Below are 20,008 nucleotides of genomic sequence, written 5' to 3'. Positions count from 1 at the left end.
TGTGACAGTGTCACTAGAGTCAGAAGTGTACTGTCTGGCCATCAGAGACAACTAGGGCAATCACCTGCAGCTCTGTCCTAACAATACAAACTAGCCCAAGGCAAGAATTCATAAAGGCCTGGAGCAGAAAAGCCCAGAGTTTCCCAAACAGGGCCAAGGCAATGTGTCCACTGAGGAAGGATATAGGAAGGAACCTGCTTAAGGGGGCTGAATCAAGCCAAGAGAACCCTGAAGATGAGGCAGATATTAGAGGGACAATGGCATGACCGGGCGTGAGGGGGAAAAGATGAGAACAGGTAACAAGTAGAAAAACCAGAGGCTAGGGTCTGAGGGAAGATCAGGTCCAAGCCAGGAAGGCATCCCTGGAGCAATCACATGACAAGTCAATGTCATAGCCAGGAGAGGGTCAACCCTGAAACAGGAAGAAGGATCATCAGTACTGACAGGGAAAGAGATTGCACCAGAAGCAGAAATAATACCAAGACCACCAGGACTGGGTCACAGGGCCCTGGCCACAGAATGACCCATGAAACACAACTTTGAGGTTAACTTCCAAGGAAGAGTATGAATAAGGTAAATTTCCATGGACACCAGAACTGGCAAGCCAAGTAGGGACAAAGTCTGGTGCCCTGGATGATTCCAAGAACATCCAAATGAACAATATGGAGCCACAAAAAGATGGAGAGTGGAGTCCTCAGGACAGAAGCATCCTCTGACATACTCCAGGGTTATCCTGGCAAAGACTGAGGCCACAGTTATACCTGAAAAACTAAGAGGAATGCCCTAAGGAAAGAGGTCAGCACTAAATTTAAGTGTAAGTCCTGGCCTCTGAAGCCTAAAAACCAAGGCCTTATCCGCCCAAAGCCTGGCCCACTCAAGGGTATTTAATGAGATGACACTTAGGACTTCTGCCCTGGAGAGGACTGCTCAGCATTCTTAGCTCTTAAGATTAAGGCCCAGCATTTCCATGCAGAGGAAGAATTGGGTAAGGACCATACTCCCTAAGTAAGGAGCTCATCACCCTAACCACCACCACAAGCACAGTGTCCCCAAGTCTTCAGTTCCTCAGTGAGTGATGGTGAGGAAAACTGAGCACTGGCTGACCCTCACCCACCAGGAATCTATGAGAGAAATCTAAATTCACGGTGGATACGGGCTCTATGTACATATGCATATGCTTACAAGCATGCGTGTGTGCACATATCTATGTACATGCATGGGATTAGGGGTTGCATTCACAGAGCTAAAGCAGGGCTGAAGAAAGAGAAATGGGAGTGTAGCTAACCAATGGCATAAACAAGGTCACCTGCCAAAGCAATTGCCAAGCCCTGTACAATATCAACCAGTAGCCAGAACATTCCCCAGCCTGTTCCACAAGGCCATTTTCTGTCCTGAGTCCTGCCACCCATGGTATAGGTCTTCAGTGTCCTTTGCCCAGGTACATAGGCCACCAACACGGCCTCTAAGAGAATCTTCCACCCTGCCTCCTATGTCAGGAAATCTGTGAAGGGTGTGCAGGCGCCGCTCTGGTCAGAATACTCTCTACACTAGGCATAGCATACCAAGGCTAAAACAGCTGTTGCCTCCCTCCACACACGTATCTGTGGCTAGCCTGTGCCTGCTGCCAGGGATGTGATACTTGATCCTTACACAACATAGCCATGGCAAGGTCCCACCACTCTGGTTGTACAGACAAGAAAACAGGAGAGGCCAGGCAAATGCCAAGAGAATAGCTCATACACAACCATGCCAGATGCACACTGGCATGTTTCTCAAAGTCTAAGCCCCTAACCACACATAGCCACCCAAGACTCAGTGGGTGCTCTTCCAACTGAGGCACTATTCCATGTGTACCCCAACTAATATGAAGGCAAAAAAGGCACAGGCTCTCAGAGCAGCTGCCAATTTGAAACCATGGCTCTCACCATGGAACTTGCCAAACTAGGAACATCAGCTTCTTCAGTGTTAGACAAGAAGCAAAAGCATCCAAGTTATGGTGCATAGAGACCATATACAATGATAGCACCGGGCCTGGTCCATGCTAGACACTAAAGAAGCAAAGGAAGATATAGCTGGCCCCACGCATGTGAGCCTCAGAAAGCAGCGAGGCTAATTCCTCTCATGCTGGTGTACGGTTAGGGGCTAGGATTCCAACCTCTGCATTATGCCTAATAACAAAATATTCAGAGACAGAAATTCTCTTGTCCATGCTGTAAATGAAGACTGGGGCCAAAAGGCCGAACAGTTGACCTGTGGCCTGCTGGAGGACCATAAAGCCCAGGCTCTGAAGCCCCTCGGTCCAATTCCAAAGTATATTCCTTCCAAAACCTCACTAGCACACAGGAAAGGGTATAGCATGGTCACTGCCTGGGCCTGAGCTATATTTGTACTGTCTTCTCAGGAGACACTCGGCGCCTGCCCACTCCTCCCTCCTTGTGGCAGAAGTATCCTCAGGCATCTAACAGCCATAAGGACCAGGGCCAGCCACAGAGAGAAGCTGGCTAGTAGGTCTGGATGTCCTACTCTCTGTGCTTCTGTGCAGCCCAGCTACTGGCACTCTGGTCTGCCGTCCACCCTTCTGTTTACTTAGAACCCCAGCCATGAACACTCACCTCACTGGACTACAACCAGTCTCTACTACAACCAGTCTCTACAACATAATCTCTTTCCACCTGGTGCCACCATAGGACCCATGTGGAGGTACGCAGTCCCTCTCTGAGGTCATCTGTATTCCCCAGTTAGCCACTGGAGGTGAATAAAGCACGACCCTGTCTCTGCAAGACGCTATGACAGAAATGTGCACACGACACTGGAGAATCCCACCCAGGCCCTCCAGCTGACCCTACTGAGCACACTCCACCTCCTAAGTAGATCGTTCTTCCCTCAGAGAGGATCACATGAGATTCAGGTCTGCAAAGTGTACAACATGGCTTGTGCTATGAGCCCGAGCTCACTCAAGGACTGCTCCAGAACTGGTGCAGAGCCTAAGGAAGATCCAGGAGCTCCAACAACCTAGCAACCGACACCCTCCTCAGTATCCCTTCCCATTCCCTCACTCTAGACAGCAGCCATTTCCATAGGCGGAGGCTGATGTTCTAGTCAGTTTCCGGAAGAGGCGAGCCCAGCACCAGCATGTAGGCTGAGCCACACAGTGCAGTCTGTGGTTCTCATGGCAGTGCCTGACTCAGAGATGTTGTAAGACCAAAGCCAGACCAACCAGCATGAACTCAAGACTCTGCTGAGGCAAAGACATTTCTCTCTGAAGTGCAAGCAGTGAAGGACTTCTGGGACACTTAGCAGGGCCCTGTCACCCATGAAGCTGACTTTTCTAAGATCAAGTGCAAGGGGGATAGGGGGAGGAATCCTTAATACATTGTAGAGGAGACAGCTCCCGCCCAGCTGGAAACTTCCTTCATCTGTACTTTGGAAAGTGGGCCAGACAATTTCCAAAGTGAGTGATGAATTGTGCAAAGAGACCCTACCTGAGAAAGCTAACACCAGAAAGATCTGTTTGACATTCAGAGCCATTATATGCTTGCTGCCTTTTCAGTCATCTCAGAGGGACATCACCTGGTCCCCTATTCTATACACCTCCACTCCTCAGGGGCTTTCTTCCAGAGTGTATGCTGCTGGCCACAGCAATCCCATGGAGAGTGACCATGGCCTTTTCCTCAGTCCTTCTTGCCCTACACAGTGTCTCTGTCCCCTGCTGTGCCACCAGATGCTGTTACATGCCTATAGCACCCATATCCTGAGCATGTTGTCATGAAGTGTCCCTCTAGTCACTGTTAGCTTGCCTAGGATGACAGTGATTCTTGCTCATATCGAGGGGGAACAGTGAAGAGGAGGGTGGAAACCGCCCAGTTGCAGGAACAGGGAAACCCTTAGTAACTGCACTTGTGGCTCAGGACCACAAAGCAGTTCTTTTCCACAATACCAGGTAGTGTACTGACAATAGAGATCTATCATAAAAAGGTCATCAGGCCACTTCCACAGCCCCTCGGGGGGGACAGGACAGCACCACTGGCCAGGTACACATCACACAAAAGAGCTGCGCAGATTCAGTGGCAAAACAATTACAATCATAGGCCAGGCCCTGCCTGCAGGTAGGGACTGTAATACACAGAGTAGTGCCCTGAGGGGCTCACAGCATTCCAAAAGCAACTATCTTGAGCCCTCAAGTCCTTGGTATCCACAAGCTACAAAACAGCCCCTGCAAAGACAAAAGGCGGAGAAATTCTTGCTCCTAAATGACCCTGCTGAGAGGACTCCCAACCACAATTCTGGCAGTTGCAGAGATACCCTAAGCTAACACAGGCCTCAGAAAGTCCTGCAGTTGCATCAAAGGCCAACAACATCCCTGCAGATGACATGTTCTGCCCTTCCCACTATTCCTACCAGAGGCCTTCAAGTAAAGAGGATAAGGAGCAGCATAAGGTGGAGGAAAGAGAAAAAAGACAGGGAAATGAAGGCCAGTCCTTAAGAGTGCTCACTTGTCTAGAACCTCCAACGGGTCTCCTCTCCCTCCATCCTACAGATGGCATGAGATGCACAAAGGCCATCCAGACAAGGAAGTCATAAAGGCTAAGCTGGGGAGTTCAACTCAGGTTTGACTCAACACTCAAGCTGTCTCCAACAGCCAAGAGCTGTGGAAAGTCAGCGTCAAAACCACTATCCTAGCCCACAGGCAATGGCACCACCATGAACAGAGCCACGCATACATCCCACACCTGTAATGAGCCCACCCAAGGAGCCAGAAGACAATGCACCTCAGATAAGTAAAATCCCATTGTTGGCCTCTTTGCTCATCTAGTTATATCCCCACTTAGATTCTGAAAATCTGTCACCAAAGCACACCCAAATGATGATCACAGTCTATCCTGGTATAGGAAATGTGGTTATTTAGGAAAGACTATTGACTAACTCTAAAAACCAACATGCTCTTCTACGAGCCTCAGCACTGTGGTTTGCTCTATGCCAGCTGCTGAAGAAAAGAGCCAGCCCTGCTGCCTGGGGACTTCAATAGGTACCAAAGCACAGAACTTTCAGGTCAGCTGCCACTTCAGCTGACAACTGCAAGAGACACTGGAGCTATTGCAAAATGACCAGGGCAGTAAAAATGAAAGGCAATATAACCTGCTATGGAAAAGGAACTCACCGCAAAAGCAAAAGTTGGGAACTCAGCAGCCCTGGATGTGTCCCCCCAGCTCAGAGAGGCAAGGGAAGTATAACACAGGAGCTGCACAGGAGTATCCAACAGAAAGGGGACAGAGATCACCAACGCCAGTCCTATCTAGTATGGACTTCACAGAAATACCATAGCAAAAGGGGCCTCACCCACTGTGGCATTTACCAACTACTTCCTAAGCTCTTTAAAGTCCAAGGGCACCTTAGACCTAACTGGCCAACCTGTACCTCCTGCCCAGGAGGCCACATCCCAAACCTCACCTAGTGGATCACAGGGCTCTAGCATGAGTTCGGAGGTGAGCAAGCTTTAAAGGGTGCCCCCTAGGCAATAAAGAGCAGAGACTGTGTGTCCTGCCACACACTGCTGACCTGCTAGCTGCCACACTACTGCAATGACATGAGCCAACAAGCAATGGCTTTGCTGCAGACACTGATGTCAAGGTGAGAGGTTGTCCTCCACTGGCTCCCAGCAAGCATCTGACCTAAATAAGCTTCTTCTCTAAGAGGTTCTGGGTGGGCCATAGAGGAAGCTCTCAGCAGCATACTTGAAAGACAGACTGAGCCCTGTCCCCTCCCCCTTGGTCTGCAGCTCCAGCTTCAGAGTAGTGTGACCCAAAAGCTTGGCACAGGGGGGCCCTTCATGATGGTGCTCAAACCCTAGTCCTAACACATACTCAGCAGAGATCCCAGCCACGAGCAACCTGGGAGCCTCGAAGATGTGTCTCAACACAGTCAGAGAGGTAAGGCACAGCAGCAGCAAAGCCAGGCATAGGCATAAGAAACAGAATCAAGGAATGCAGCCACATTAGACACCAGATGACTGCACTGCAAGGCACAGCAGTCCTTCACAAGGACGAGCTCCCTGCAGCCAGTACAAGAATACCCAGCTCTTCTCTGCTTACACACTCCAGCTATGCAATCCCTGAAGCTGGGCCATCATTCCACCATGAGGGCCTTCCCACCCTGATGCAGTCCCACCACTATGGCTGACTCAAAAAGACCACACCTACTTACTCTCAGACAAATGCTCCTACCCACTCAACTTGCTCAGGCCTCTTACCACCCCAGCCACAAGGAGCCCTCTCAGACTCCCCTCTTCATGCTTCACACAACCCTGGTTCTTGGAATGGTAACCTTAAGCACCTGTTGTATGTCTGTTGCTCTTCCTAGGTCCCTATCTGCACCTGTGTTTCTTTCTGGCGGCCAGTGGTAGGGAGGAGGTTTGGGATGCTCCAGGCCTCTGTGCCAGCCACAACACAGATGTTCAACGGAGTCCCATCACCCAAGTCTAGTTTGAAACGATAACCTGGACACATTGTGAGCAGAATGAATACTTAGAAAACAACTGCAGATCCATCAGAAATATTCAGGACCTTCTTCAGCACCAGAGATCAAGGATAAGAGAAGCATAAAAACTTCTGTTTCAAAAAGAACTACTCTAGCAAAAAAGCAGCCCGTAAGGCCAATGAGGGAGTCACCATTCCCTCACCACTGGGACAGCACTCCCACTAGGAATACTGCTACAGGCTTTCAAGCCATAGATGATTTATTGTCTCAAGTTTAAACATCAATCCAACAAAAGCTCTTGACTCACAGAGATGGAATACTTCACAGACAACAGTAAACTAACAAAGCTCAACATGCAGTTTTAAACAGAACAGACTCTAAAATGTTTATGTATGCAACCATATTAAGGGATCATGTTAAAATTATGAGGTTAAATAGGAAATAACTAAGTAATGTTATTAATTCCAAATTAAAACAAACAGGGAAAATGCCTTTAACAGGAGCAGCAGCTTGCCACCTTGAATACCACAGCCAGCCCCCACCACCCACCCATGGGACAAGCTGGGAGCATTTGCCCTGGCCAAGCACAATGGCCCATTTGCTACTTGGCAGCTGTGTGTAAGTCCTTTCTGCCTCTCACTCCTTGCTACATCACAGAACCCACTTCACTTGTATTTATGGATCTACTTAACAGCGTGTAATCTCCAAAATCAGGAGCAAGAAGTTCCCAGATGCTTGGGGGGGAGGGGGTGGCGGCTAGAGAACAGGCAATTCCAGAACATAAGCAGACAGCACAGGGGCAACGGACTGGGTGTACATCCTCACCCAGCTCTGCATCCAATTCCTGCACTGCACTGCACATGCGTTCATCAGGTACCTGAGCTGCCCATAGACCAGGCACAAAGCAAGTATGAAGCACTCTTGCCTTTTGACTCCTTCAAGTCTTCAGCCAGCAAGAGATGACATTAAACAACTAATGCCACCATAAGCTATTGAAATTGCACAACTGGATAACATGAGGAAAAAGCAAGAAGGCCTTTAAACTAAGTTGAATAGAAGACTGAAGCGAAGACATGAACTCAAGACAGAGGCAACAGGAACAGTTTGTGCAAAGGCCCAGACCAAAGACGACCTCTCAGAAGCGAGGAAGCAGAGCAAGCACAGTGAAAGCTCAGCAATGGGAGAAACACCATGAGTGAAGGTCAGGAAACCAGAGGCAAGGACCCACAGGCTTTCTGGGTCCTCCAGAGAAACCTTGAGAGGAGTTCCTGCATGGAGAGTTAGGTAGAAACCTGCTTTCATAGGTCCATTAGAAACAGCCTGCAGCATGGACTGCACAGGAGCAGAGCAGACCCAGGAGGTCAGCTCCACCTTGGAGAGCTTAAGAGTGATTCAGAGCAACAATCTCAGATTCTTCTAATGCTAAGTCTATCTACCAGCTTCCCAAGGACCTGGTTATTCTCCTTTAAAAAAGAGAAAAGAAAAAGAAATAGAGCACTAACAACTGTTTTAATACAACTACTGCACCACTTTACATTTTTTATAAGCAAAAATGTATAACTAACACCAACACATATAAACACAATGAAAGTCTCTTATGCCCCATTTTCCTGATATCCCAATGGCCAACAGTATCACCTTGGAGACTCTTAAAACCAGAAGGCCAGTCTGCAGACTGCTCTGGGCCAAATGCCTGCCTGCCTTCCTGCCTGCTATACACAGGCAGAATCCCCCCTCGCATCCCTCTGGAGCAACAAGGGTACTCACAGAGCTTAACTACTTAAATGGCACAGTCCATGCCCCGCATGTACCTGGGTATAATGTGCTTATTACAGTCTTTCATCAGAATAAATTCTAAGCTACAGAATTGCCACTTGAATGAATGGCCATTCACATTTTGATACTTTCCTGGAGAACAATTAAACATTTTACATGACAGTATATATTGCTCTCACTACAAAACAAATATGTGTAATACCTAGTGCTTACATTCTACTTAAAAGGGCCTAAGCCCCAGTCTAAGCAATTGTTACATATAATTTACATAGGACAGGAATCCTTATCACAACTCTGGGTGCTATTATCAAATGAACTAATACAAAGGGCACAGATGGAATCTTCTGTACACTGGGTTATTAGCTAAGCTCAGTCTTTTCTTCTTAGCTGCGATCTGCCTACTTGCATTCCTTCCTAATCTTGTAACAGGGAAGCTCATCCTTTTATTGTTAGTTTGCAAAAGCTCTTTACATACTGGCCATTAATCTCATAAAGACCAAATAGATTGTGTATCTTTCTCTTGTTTCTGAATCTTGGTTATGGAATCTTTCACCAGAGACTTTTTTCTTACTGTTAAATCTGCAAATATTATCTCTTAAAGCTCTATCTTGCTTTTAGGATAAGAACATTTAAATGAAGTAGTTTTTCAGTTTGTGATCCTCAAATGCATGCTTCCAATAAAAATTTCCCATGGAACTGACAGACTACTAGTGAACACTAAGCAATTCTGTTTAAAGATGGACACAGACCACAGGCCGTTTTCTGCTGCCACCACCTGCTCCCAGACAGCCTCGGACCTCAAGAGACCCAAGCAAGGAACAGGATGTAGAAACCACTGGCTAACCCAATTGGACTGTTCTGTTTTCAATTTCTGCAATGCTATGGATGGAACCCAGAGCCTTTCAATGCTACCCTTGGCCCAAAATCATACACAGAAGACACAATGTAAGACAGCATGAGAACATCAGCGTTACTTCCCTGACACAGATGACACCCAGAGAACCGTGACAGCTGCAAGGACACACAACCCAACACTACACTGGAGAGGTATTCCAAATTATCTTCTCAAGGTAGCTAGCTGTGCTTGCTGTCCAAACAACAGCACTGACCTTCCACACCGAGATCTTTCTGGCCCTCAAGCAGAGGCAAAGAAGGACTCAGCCTTTGGGACGCAAGGCTGCCACTCCTCTCACACATCCCTTCTATCAAAGGATGTGTAGCATCACCCATCTCTTGTAGCTATGGGAGCAATAAAGGAAACTGGAAAGTGCTCCAAGAATGGCCCATGGCCCTGACCGCGTGCTCATGAAACACTAGCTACTAATTTGTGTAATCTCCCTGATCCAGAGAGGACATCTGCTCGGGAACTTCCAGAATTCTAACCTAGTTCAGTTACATGGAGGGTTCCAGTGGAGGCCATCTGTGTGGACCTGGTATGGCCTTCCAGGAAGTAAGGAGACATGTCAGAGAGGCAAGGGCAGCAGCAAAGCCAAGAGCAGCTGCAGATGCCAGCCCACATTCCACCCTAGACAAAGCCTATACTGCGCATTCACATGAGCCCATGAGCAAACAACGGACCTCATGACAGAACACAGCCGATCTCAGCTCAGTTGAGTTCTGTAGTCATGGAGCAGGGTCTGCTCCAATGCAGCAGCACTTCTGACTCTGCCCCTCGGTCATCTGCCATGAACCTCAAAGGTCAGGGTCACACTTAATGCCCAGAGTTGGCTGAACAGTAGGTCACTGGAGAACCAAAAATCTCTTTGGGGCCCCTACCCCAGAATAGAATGGGTTACAACTAATGGGACATGGATTCAACTTTGGCTTCACCCTCTGAAGTCTACACAGTCACCCCCGAGCCTCAGAGACAACCAAATCTATGGACTGAGGCCCCCACCCCAATCTTCAAGCAGCAGCAGCAGGTGTCTCTCATTTCTGCATCTCCCTGGCTCCCTACATCAGGTATTAATGTATTACTTATGGCAGCCTCAGAGTTCTGAAAAACCATCCGTTTTCAATAGAAAATGGCATGGACGAGCTCGACGGGAGTGATGAAATTTTCTTCTGCTCTGGCAATTAGGACGGCACAAAGTCGCCTTTCCTTCGGTGCCACCCCCAACATCAAAGGATTGGAATTCAAAGCCATTCATGCTGCATTGAAACCTCACAATGAGGCTGGAAAATGGAAGTCGATTACTGGGCAAAAATATGCAGCAGTTAAAAGGAAAGAGTTATAACGAAATTAAGCTGCAGCAGCCCCACGATGTGTGGAAACTTCCAGCACTACAGCTCTTCTGGTAAACATCAAGAGGGGCATCCTCCTAACACAGATTTGAAACCGAAGCCAAGCTGGGTGCCGGGAGACCCACGAAGACAGAGTGCCATGTCATCTCGCCCACCTTGTGCAGCAGTAGCCCCTAGGCTTCTGAGGTGCCATTCAGGGGCGTTTTATGTTGCACGGCTCTCTGATACTGCTAACCACAGAACATTCCGGCTAGGGCTGCTTTGGTCACATCTGTCTTTGGTCCCTAGGCCTTCCAGGCTTGCTTGTAGTCCACAGTCCTTTTCCTCCCCCACAACGCTCCCATCTCCCCTATAAGCAGACGGCAGACCCCTAAAGGGGGCAGTGTTACCTCTCTCTGCCTTCTAGCAAACCCAGTCTCTTCTGGGTGATTACTGCTCTTTAGGAAGGCATTTGATCTTTAAAAGAAAAGCCAGAACACAGAAAACCATAGAAGTCTTACAGTGTGTCGGGTGTGTGTTTTTAAAGGCATGAAAATACTTCCCTCCCACACAAATGGGGAGTTCTTCTGGGGAAAGATGCCACAGATCCCGAGGAGTGGCAGATCTGGGAAAGCGGATGGGTCTTAAAAATAGACAACTGAACCTAGACTAGAGCTGCAGAAGCTACCTGGGAAAAAAGGAATTTTTAACTAAATCTCACATATTTTTGATATCCAAAACTCCATTCTGATGAACTTCTAACTGGGTGGCATTTTGCATTTCCAATTATAATGGAGTAATTGTGTTGCCATAGAGACTGCAAAATTCTGCAATAACTTTTGCTGCCTTGTAACTGCTATAGTGTATATTTGTGTACAAGCAGCTGAGTTTTCTTAATTCAACCTCCCTGCCTCTCCCCAAGCACTATCCCCACCACCTTTCTGACTGGATTCTGAAACCACACCACACTAGCTTTCATCAGACCGGTCCTGAAATAATGCACGGAATTATCAGAAGCAATTAAAACTCCCGGCAACCACGATCATATCATGGAGGAAAAAGCGAAACCAGGTCAAGGTGCAAGCCGCCAGCATCCCCCTAGCCCCAAAGTGCGGCGGGGCTGTTTACACGTTAATACTCTGAGGCCTTAAATGCTTAGGTGGTTTGCGGGGACAGGCAGAAAAGCCTGAGCAGAGAAAAGCAGGGAGGCAAAGTGACTACACAGGCCTTTCCTCCCTCCCCGGGCAGGCGGAGTGGCTCTCGGAAAGCAATTAGGTAGGTCTCTACAGTAATGCAATTAGGATTTAGTTAAGAAAGTCATTAGTTCTAAAATAACTTAAGTTTAATTTCTGCGACGCTTTATTTGAAAATCGTGTCACAGCAGGTCAATTTACAGCATGCAATAACCAAAACACTGCTATCAGCGGCTGCAAGTTATTAACAAATTTTCGGTGTGCATTAAAGGAGAACACGGGCTCCACACCCGGCCTTTCCGACCGACTCCCGCGGTGTGGGCTACAGCCGTGCCTTTAGAACCCTCGCTCAGGGTGGACACCGGGTCGCCTCCCGGGCTCGCGCAGCTCCTCGCCAGCCCAGCGGCGGTCCGGGCCCAGCCGCGGCCCCCACCCCGCCGCCAGCCGTCGCCGAGGGGCGTTTTCTGCAAACTCACAGGCTGACAAAGTTACATAAACGCCCCGGCCCCCGCCCCCGCGCGCCCACCTGCCCGCCCGCCGGCGCAGGCCGCTCTCCCGCCCGCCAGCCCGCGGCGCAGGGCCCCGAGGCCTCGGTGGGGCCGGGCGTCCACCTGCCGCCAGCGATCGGGCGGCGCGGACAATGACGGCCGGTGGCTTACCGCGGCGGCGGCGGGCCGCGTCTAGCCCTGCTCGGGCGCTCCGAGCCGCATCTCCTCAGCCTGCGCCGCCGCCGGCGGGCGGGCGGGCTCGGGCGGCGACGGCGACAGCAGCCCAGCCGCGTTGAGGGGGCCGGGCGTGAGGCGGCGCGGCGACGGCGGCGGCGCGAGCAGGCGCGCGGGCTCGGGCTCGGGCGGCGGCGGCGGGGATGGTGCTCCGCGGCGGCGGCCCCACAACCTCCCCTCCTCATTCACAAAAAATTGACCCACGTTGAACCATGATGCTGCTCCCCCTCGAGCGCAGAGCCGCGCTGGGATAGGCCGCGCCCTACGCCCGTCAGGCACTCCGGCCCCGCCCCTCCCGCCGGCGGCCCGTCAGCCATTGGCTTCAACGGCCTTGCGTCACCTCCCCCCCGCGGGCCCCGCCCCCTGCCTGGTTTCTAATGAAGAAAGCGTCAATTACGGCTCGGCTCCGCCTCCGAGCGCTCAGCTGCCCTCCCATTAGCCTGCGAGTCCTAAGCCCGCCCCACAGTAGCCCAACAGCCGGCCCCACTCCGCGGGCACTACAAAGAGGCTCCGCCTCTGCCCGCCCTCTTGCAAAAATTCAAAACCCCATTGGCTTCCGGGTTTGTCAATCCTTGCGAGCGGGGCGTACTGAGGATTTGTAGGCGCCAGCGATGGGAGCTTCGCTCTGGAGAAAGAGCAGGGAGCTGGGGCGGGCACTGACTGGAAGTTTTAGCCAGACCTGCTCGGCAGCCCGCGGCGCTGCCTGGGTCAAAACGGTGTGCATGAGTTCCTGTCTCATGCTCCAAGGGGGCGCAGAGGGGCGCGAACTGAGGCGGGGGCCCGGCCAGGCCTGGTTACAACCTCCATCTTGGGCAAGGCACAGGTCACGTGGGCTGCGTGCCGGAGACGCCAAGCCTGGGGGAGTGCGCAGGCGCGCCGGGCCCCGCCCTGCCCCGCGGCGGGCGCGCCGTTCGGGGGTGCGGCTCTGGCACTCGGGCTTTGAGCGCGGCCGTGGGAACTGGGGATGTAGGCCCGGGGTCGCCGTCACAGCGTCCCTGTTTGCCGGCAGCGGGTTCACAGCCGCAAGGCTGTAGCTGGCGACATCGCTGGGCGTCTGTCCACTAGGCCAGGGCCAAGCACCTATGATTGGCGTTCACAGTTGAGGGGCGTGAAAGGCTACAGTTTCTGGCGCCCTTGGGTCCAGTTCCTATTCGTCAGGAGAGTAGTACAACTTCTCATTCTGAGTGCATGCTATTTCCAGAATCCCGTGTCCAGCCTGAAGGAGAGAGCACCTAGTCCACCCTGCATGGCCTCTGGCTAGTGACCTAGGATACTGGCCTATTTGCTAGGCCTTGCCTTGTAGGGTTGTGCAGAGATTAATAGCGTTTTGGGTCCATAATTTGGAGAAAACTTTAGGTATGTGGATTAAAACAATTCGCAGAATGCAATGGAGTCTCTTCGTGAACTTAGGGTAATAGTGTTTAGAAAGCTTCGTTCATTGGGAGAAATTCATACGCGAGGGTAGCTCAGCTGTGAAACCAAGGGATGATTTATGGAATATAGTAAAAGAGCAGACAAAAATGACAGCACTTAGGAGCGCTAGTGCAGCTGCCTATGGAAAAGTACACCAACCAGTTTACATACAAAATAACGCATGATCTGTAGCCAGCTAACGTTCCGATGAAAAATGAAGTTCAGAAGGACTTGAAAGGATTAAGATACCCAGTAATCAAACATTTTACGAGTACTGAATGGAAGACAAACCTGAACAAAAGTTACATGAGAAAGTTTTGAAATCTAATCTCGGATGCAGTTGTTTTCAAAAGGTAGGTTTCGGAGGGGGTGGGAAGTATTGCTGTATGCTGATTAAGAGTTGGGTTCCCAGTTGAGCAGTGGTGGTGCAGGCGCCTTTAATCTCAGCACTCCGAAGGCAGAGGCAGGTGGATCTCTGTGAGTTCAAGGCCAGCCTGGTCGACAGAGCAACATCCAGGATAGGTGCCAAAGCTACATAGAGAAACCCTGTCTCTAAAAAACAAAAAGAAGAAGAGTTGTGCTCTTTACATAGAAGGGCTGTAGCAGCAAACCTAGCTTAGAAGAGGGGCCACGCCAGCACCACCCAGGGTTCCAAAGGTCACAGAGTCCCAGTCCCAAACTGTCCAAAGATCAGAAATAAAGGCGACCCCTTACACGCAAACACCCAGGAATTAGTAGAAACCCACCAATTAAAAATTAAATACAAAAAACTCCTTTCAGACTGAAGACTATACAGCGTACCTGACTGACACAAACAAGTCTCTGGGTTTATTCTCTAATATTGAGAGTGATCTGGGTGGGCCGGATAATCTATAATTAATTGTGTGCACCTATAATCCCGGCATCTCAGAGTTTAGAAGTAGAGCCAGTCCAAACTGTGTGGCAAGATTCGTGCTTATGACCCTGGGTTTGGTCACCAGCACCTAAGTAGGAAAAACCTTTTAGACATACTAACTGCAGTAGTGAATGTGCAGAGTAAGCATTGGGCCATCACAGCAGATACTTTAGAACACGTGACAGGAAATTCCCAATCATAACCAGAGAACACAGTCAATACCTAGGTGTAACTTCCAAAGCAACTGGGAATTGGCGTGATTAGGAAGATGAACACTCGAGACACAGTCAAGAAGACGAACGGTGGTAAGATTGCCCCCAGGTAATTAACTGGCTTCGGGGTGGAAACTGATAGGAACTGTCTGTCCAGGCTGTCACTAATGAGCTGCTTCCTAAGCCAAGGCCGGTGCCTGGCCAATTGTTAGTTGTTTGTAATATTACTCCTGCGGGGCGTAATGAAGGCAGCTTTTCAAATCAGTGAAGAAGATGGAATGCAAACTGCTAATAATTTATTTCTATCGCATCAAAGAAAGAGACCTAAGCATTTTTTTTAAAAAAAAAAAAAAAGTACTTTAAAAAAGAACCTGTCCGTGGGCTTATAGGTCAGGCATACCATCAACAATCATGAAAGGGAGTACTGATCGCTTGACTTAATTAAAATGGTTAACATAATAAGTAGTGAAATGGACAAGCCCCAGTTGTGAAATATCCAAGAATATTACTCAGCAGTATAAAAGTAAACCACAGGCAAATGAATGTGAACAGCTTGGTGACGAAACCAGGCAGCAACAGAACACCCAGGAACCAGCAGCCCACAAACCATGGGACCAGAAACCAGATGAGTGCTTCTCTCTGCTGGACAGTGGCTGGACTGTCTGGGAAGAGCAAGGTCGATCTTTACAAAGGAAGGAAGAATACACAAGGAACACAGCTTGAAGGAAGGCAGTCAGTCCCTTTCAAAACTCCTTGGATTTAAGAGCCACGCCTTTCTCAGGCTTCACCTGAAAACAATATTGCAGGAAGTAGCTGCCTCACTTTTGAAGCATCTGGACACAAATGAAGTTTAAAACAGGGAAAGGCTTGCATCATCTTCGCAGAGGCTGGTCTTCACAGGAAGGAGGCTTTCAAAGCTGAGACTAGCACAGTATTCCAAGCCAAACAAGCAGAGGCAAAGACAAGAAAACAAAAGAAGGAACGCCCAATGAACATGACAGAATGTTCTATTCCTTAATAACAGGAGAAAGGCAACACTTTATCTGTTGATAAAAGCAAACATGAAGAAATAAACACCATTACACCATCACTGAGTGTCAACTGATGGAAACTTTTAGACAATTTCTCAACTACAAGCCCAGATGAAACCTTCAATTTTGTATATTTTTTTCAACAAGTGATTTCAGTTCTGGAACTCTATTCTAGTCAGTCAATATCCAGTTAAAGATTCACAGGGAAAAAGAGAAATGATTGGGTTCCACAGGATAGCTCATTAGGTAAAGATGGATGCCATCAAGCGCGAAGACCTGAGTTCTATCCCAGAGACCACAAGGTGGAGAAGAGACCGCACTCTTGCAAACTTTCCACTGACCTCCACACATGTGCCATGTGATGGAGGAAGGTCATTGGCTAATAAAGGAACTGCCTTGGCCCATTTTATTGGTTAGAGGATAGGTGGGAGGAGTAAACAGAACAGAACGCTGGGAGGAAGAGGAAGTGAGCTCAGACTCGACAGCTCTCCGGAGCAGACACCTGAGAGAGACGCCATGCCCCGCTCCCGGGATGAAGCTCCGACCTAGGATGGACATAGGCTAGAATCTTCCTGGTAAGCGCACCTTGGGGTGCCATACACAGATGATTAGAAATGGGCTAAATTAATATGTGAGAATTAGCCTAGAAGAGAATGGGCCAAGCAGTGTTTAAATGAATACAGTTTGTGTGTTGTTATTTCGGGCATAAGCTAGCCGTGCGGGCGGCTGGGGTGCTGGGGACGCAGCCCCGCCGCCCTTATTACTACAGCCATGGCATGCTCAAGTGCACATGTATGATAAACAAATGTAATAAAAGTGACATGGTTTTATATAATAGTGGGGTTTTTCATTGTACTTTATATTGCTGACTTCTCATGTGTTGTTTGAGCCTTGCTGGAAAGCAGGGTTGCCCTCTACTCCAGACCTAAGCATGTTTATGTTGAGTGTCCTCTAAAACCCCCTGTCCTGGGTCAGGCTGGTCTCTGGCTCTGTAACAGTGAGGGAAAACAGCAAGGAACTAAGGGGGTTGAAGACACTGTGTCCTTGAGCACAGCTAGAAGGTGGACTATCACGGCAAAGTTTTTAGTGTTTATCCCATACTAGAAAAGTCCACAGTGGGAACGAGAAAGCAGAAGCTACTCTATGGAGAGAACCCTTACCAGGATTCTCAACAGAGAGCACTGACTGACTGCCTCAACTAACAACACAGTTTCTGCTGGATAATTTTGAGTGCCTGGTCTGATAATGTTTTCTGTCTGCTGCTATTTGTCCTTTCACTTGGAAACCTTACCTGAGGGGACACTGCTCTGCCCAGGACTCTCACTTGGGAACTCCAGCTCTTTGCCTTAACTGGGCTTCTGTCATCATTTACAAGCCTGGGATTTGATGTTGTGACCTTTTGGTTGCCCCCTGAGTTGAGCTGCTCCAGTTGTCTCTGCTAGAAGTTGTGAGCACCGTAGCTAGGTGTGATAACGCTTTGCTATCTGCTGTTTCTCTTTGTCCGCTACTCACTGTTTGTTTTAAACTTCCACTGGTTCACTCGTTCCAAACTGAAAGCATCACTATTATAGAGCATCTCCTGATTACACACAACACAGATGGAAAGAAAGTCAAAGTTTTAAGGGGGAAAAATACAAAACATTGTTACAATATTGTATAATTTTTATAAATGCAAACATTTGCAAATCCCAAACTAAGAGAAAATATATACACCAGAGTGATCTTGGTGTTCCCAGAGCTATCTTCCAACCACTGGGAGAAAGAAGACACGCTCTTCTGGTGAAATACTGGGTGAGGAGCTAGAGACTCAGTCAAGATGGCTCCTGAATTACAGGGGTACTGACAGGTGGGAAGAGGTGCCAAGCAGGCATGGAAGTCACCAATGCTCATGCCACCCCAACCCTCCAGCCCTGGTCTTTGTCTCACTGTCCTTTGCCCACCAAGGCCCCTCCTCAAACCTACTCCAAATAAGGATGGTTCAACTGGGCTATTAATACAAACAGCCATAGTCCCTGTGGTCTGTGGGACAGCTGGCCCTGAGGTCATAAGAGCAAAAGAGCTGTCCCTGCCCCTCACCAGCTGCAGCTTTGGGAGAATGGCCCCTGCACCTCGCCTGGACAACACCATAGAGATGGCCCTGCCCTGATGGTGCAGGTGTGGGAGAGCCAACCCTAAGTTGTGAAAACAGGAGGACTGGCCCCACCCCTTGCTCACCACTGCATGGGCTGAACTAACCATGGCAATGCTGGAGAGCTCACCTTGGCGGTGAGAATGGGGGTGAGGTGCGCTTGCAGACTGACCAACCCTGAAACCACCCAGGCCCAGAATGAGGGTTATGAGTTGGCCCACCCCATCTATGATCTGCAAAGTTGCAGGACCTCCATGACACAGGGCAGCAACAGGATATCCAAGAGGAGTTCCAGTGAGGGCCCAGCATCAATAGGGTAGCAGAAACCAGAGTCCTTGAACCAGAGCAGTGACTTTGCAATGGACACTTGCAAATAAAGATATTTGGACAAGGGTTTACTGTGTGGCTCACAGTGTCACACTACAGCTTTCAGGAAAAGATTCTTTTTTCTGTTTTGGGGAAGGGGGAGTTTCCTTTTATGGGGGAGGGGAGTTTGTAACGGCAGAGGGTGGATATCAAGGGACGGGAAATGGATGGGATCAAGGTGGATCATGTGAAAGACACAAAAAGAAAAAGAAAATTTTTAAAAAAATTTAAGAAGAACTAAAAAAAGAAAAAAGCAGCAAAAACTGATTATCCTGATGGCAGGCACTATGGATGGAGGGCAGAGGCCAGAGTTCATTCAGGGATCCAGGCTTCATATGGGGAAGGGATGGTACATGTGAAAAAGCAAGAGCCAAAGACCTGAAGGTGTCCAGGAGATGGGCAGCAGGCAACTTTCTGGGCTGGCTTGAGAAATACAGACACAAGAGTTGAAGAAGAATGTTGTCATTTTCAGTTTCGGCATGGGGAGAGGGCAAAGTTCAGGATTCTACAGAAGAGGAGACTAGCTTACAAAAAGGATCTAAGAATGTGACCTAAAAGACAGCCCTTGAGAACAGACATAGCTAGGTGAGCAGGCTATCAAGAGGACACCCCCACCCCCGCATTCAAAAGCCAAAAAAACTAAAGATCAGAAATCTAATATGCATGAGACCCTGGATTTGGGCTCCTAGTAGAGGTGGGAGAGGAAGAAAAATCCCACACAGATGTATTCATCAGGCAAACAACTTTCCCGGTCTTTCTAACCCAGGCCCTGGGGGCTGAGTGCACAAGGAAGGAGATGGAGTTCACATCTTCAAAGAGAGCACAGGGTAGCATAAGCATGCCCTCTAGGCAGGAAGACAAGCTGAGGTTACCCCTGAGCAGTGCGCGGAGGCAGCTCTCACTCTGGTCAATACCACAGACAGCATGGAGCACTGAGACGGCTAGCCAGGCACTGACACAGAAAAGAGTCTTTGTGGGAGAGTCTTGGGCTTCTGAGAGTAGCTCAATTCCTAACCTGACTTCTCAAGGACTCCAAGCAATAGAGTCTCATTCACTCTATTGCTCATAGCCAAAAATTATTATACAACCTAAATTTCTTATGTAGAATGTGAAATTTCGTATAAATTATAAGACCCATAGGGAATGTTTCATTGTGAACAAGCGCTAGAAAATGGGTCAAAAACAGGGATAACCCCTCTCAAAACATGGGGGGGGGGGGGCGGGTAATGTAAGAAAGTTTTTAAGTAAATGTACTGGAAAGGACTAAGGAAATTAAAGAAAGCCACATTAGATATGTAACCAAATGGTAAGATGCTAAGAAAAAGATGAGCTGACTTTCTTAACAAATAGACCTTCGAGACATGAAGAATGTAGTTATTAAAATTAGAAAGCCCAAGGGGAATAGAAAATAATAATCAATGATGTCATTGGTGACTTGTATACGAATCCAAGCAAATCATCCGTGTGTAAACCAGAGAACCAAAGAGAGGGCTGTGGACATTGCTCAGAGTGGGAGCCATGTGGCTACGTTGCTGCTGCACCCTACCTGCCCTGGAAGTATCAACTACTGAGGGC

The 20,008-nt window shown here is 48.9% G+C and overlaps 1 protein-coding gene across 8 annotated transcripts in view; it reads right to left on the bottom strand.

Moving 5' to 3' along the window:
- LOC121433402 (histone deacetylase 4) overlaps positions 1-13,189 on the bottom strand; it is a 257,632-nt gene extending 244,443 nt beyond the window's left edge. For 7 of the 8 annotated variants that reach the window (XM_041631771.1, XM_041631765.1, XM_041631768.1 and 4 more), the window contains exon 1: positions 12,326-12,617. The gene's annotated coding sequence lies outside the window, so the exon portion shown is untranslated. Of the gene's footprint in view, positions 1-12,325; positions 12,618-13,067 lie in introns of those variants that run through there. The other variant, XM_041631766.1, reaches the window with a different exon arrangement.
- Between the last annotated feature and the right edge of the window lie 6,819 nt (positions 13,190-20,008).

The sequence above is a fragment of the Microtus oregoni genome, unplaced genomic scaffold (assembly GCF_018167655.1).
Source record: "Microtus oregoni isolate MIOR12 unplaced genomic scaffold, Mior012 000038F_ref0000394, whole genome shotgun sequence".
Lineage (NCBI taxonomy): Eukaryota > Metazoa > Chordata > Mammalia > Rodentia > Cricetidae > Microtus > Microtus oregoni.
This window is presented reverse-complemented; position numbering and strand designations above follow the sequence as displayed.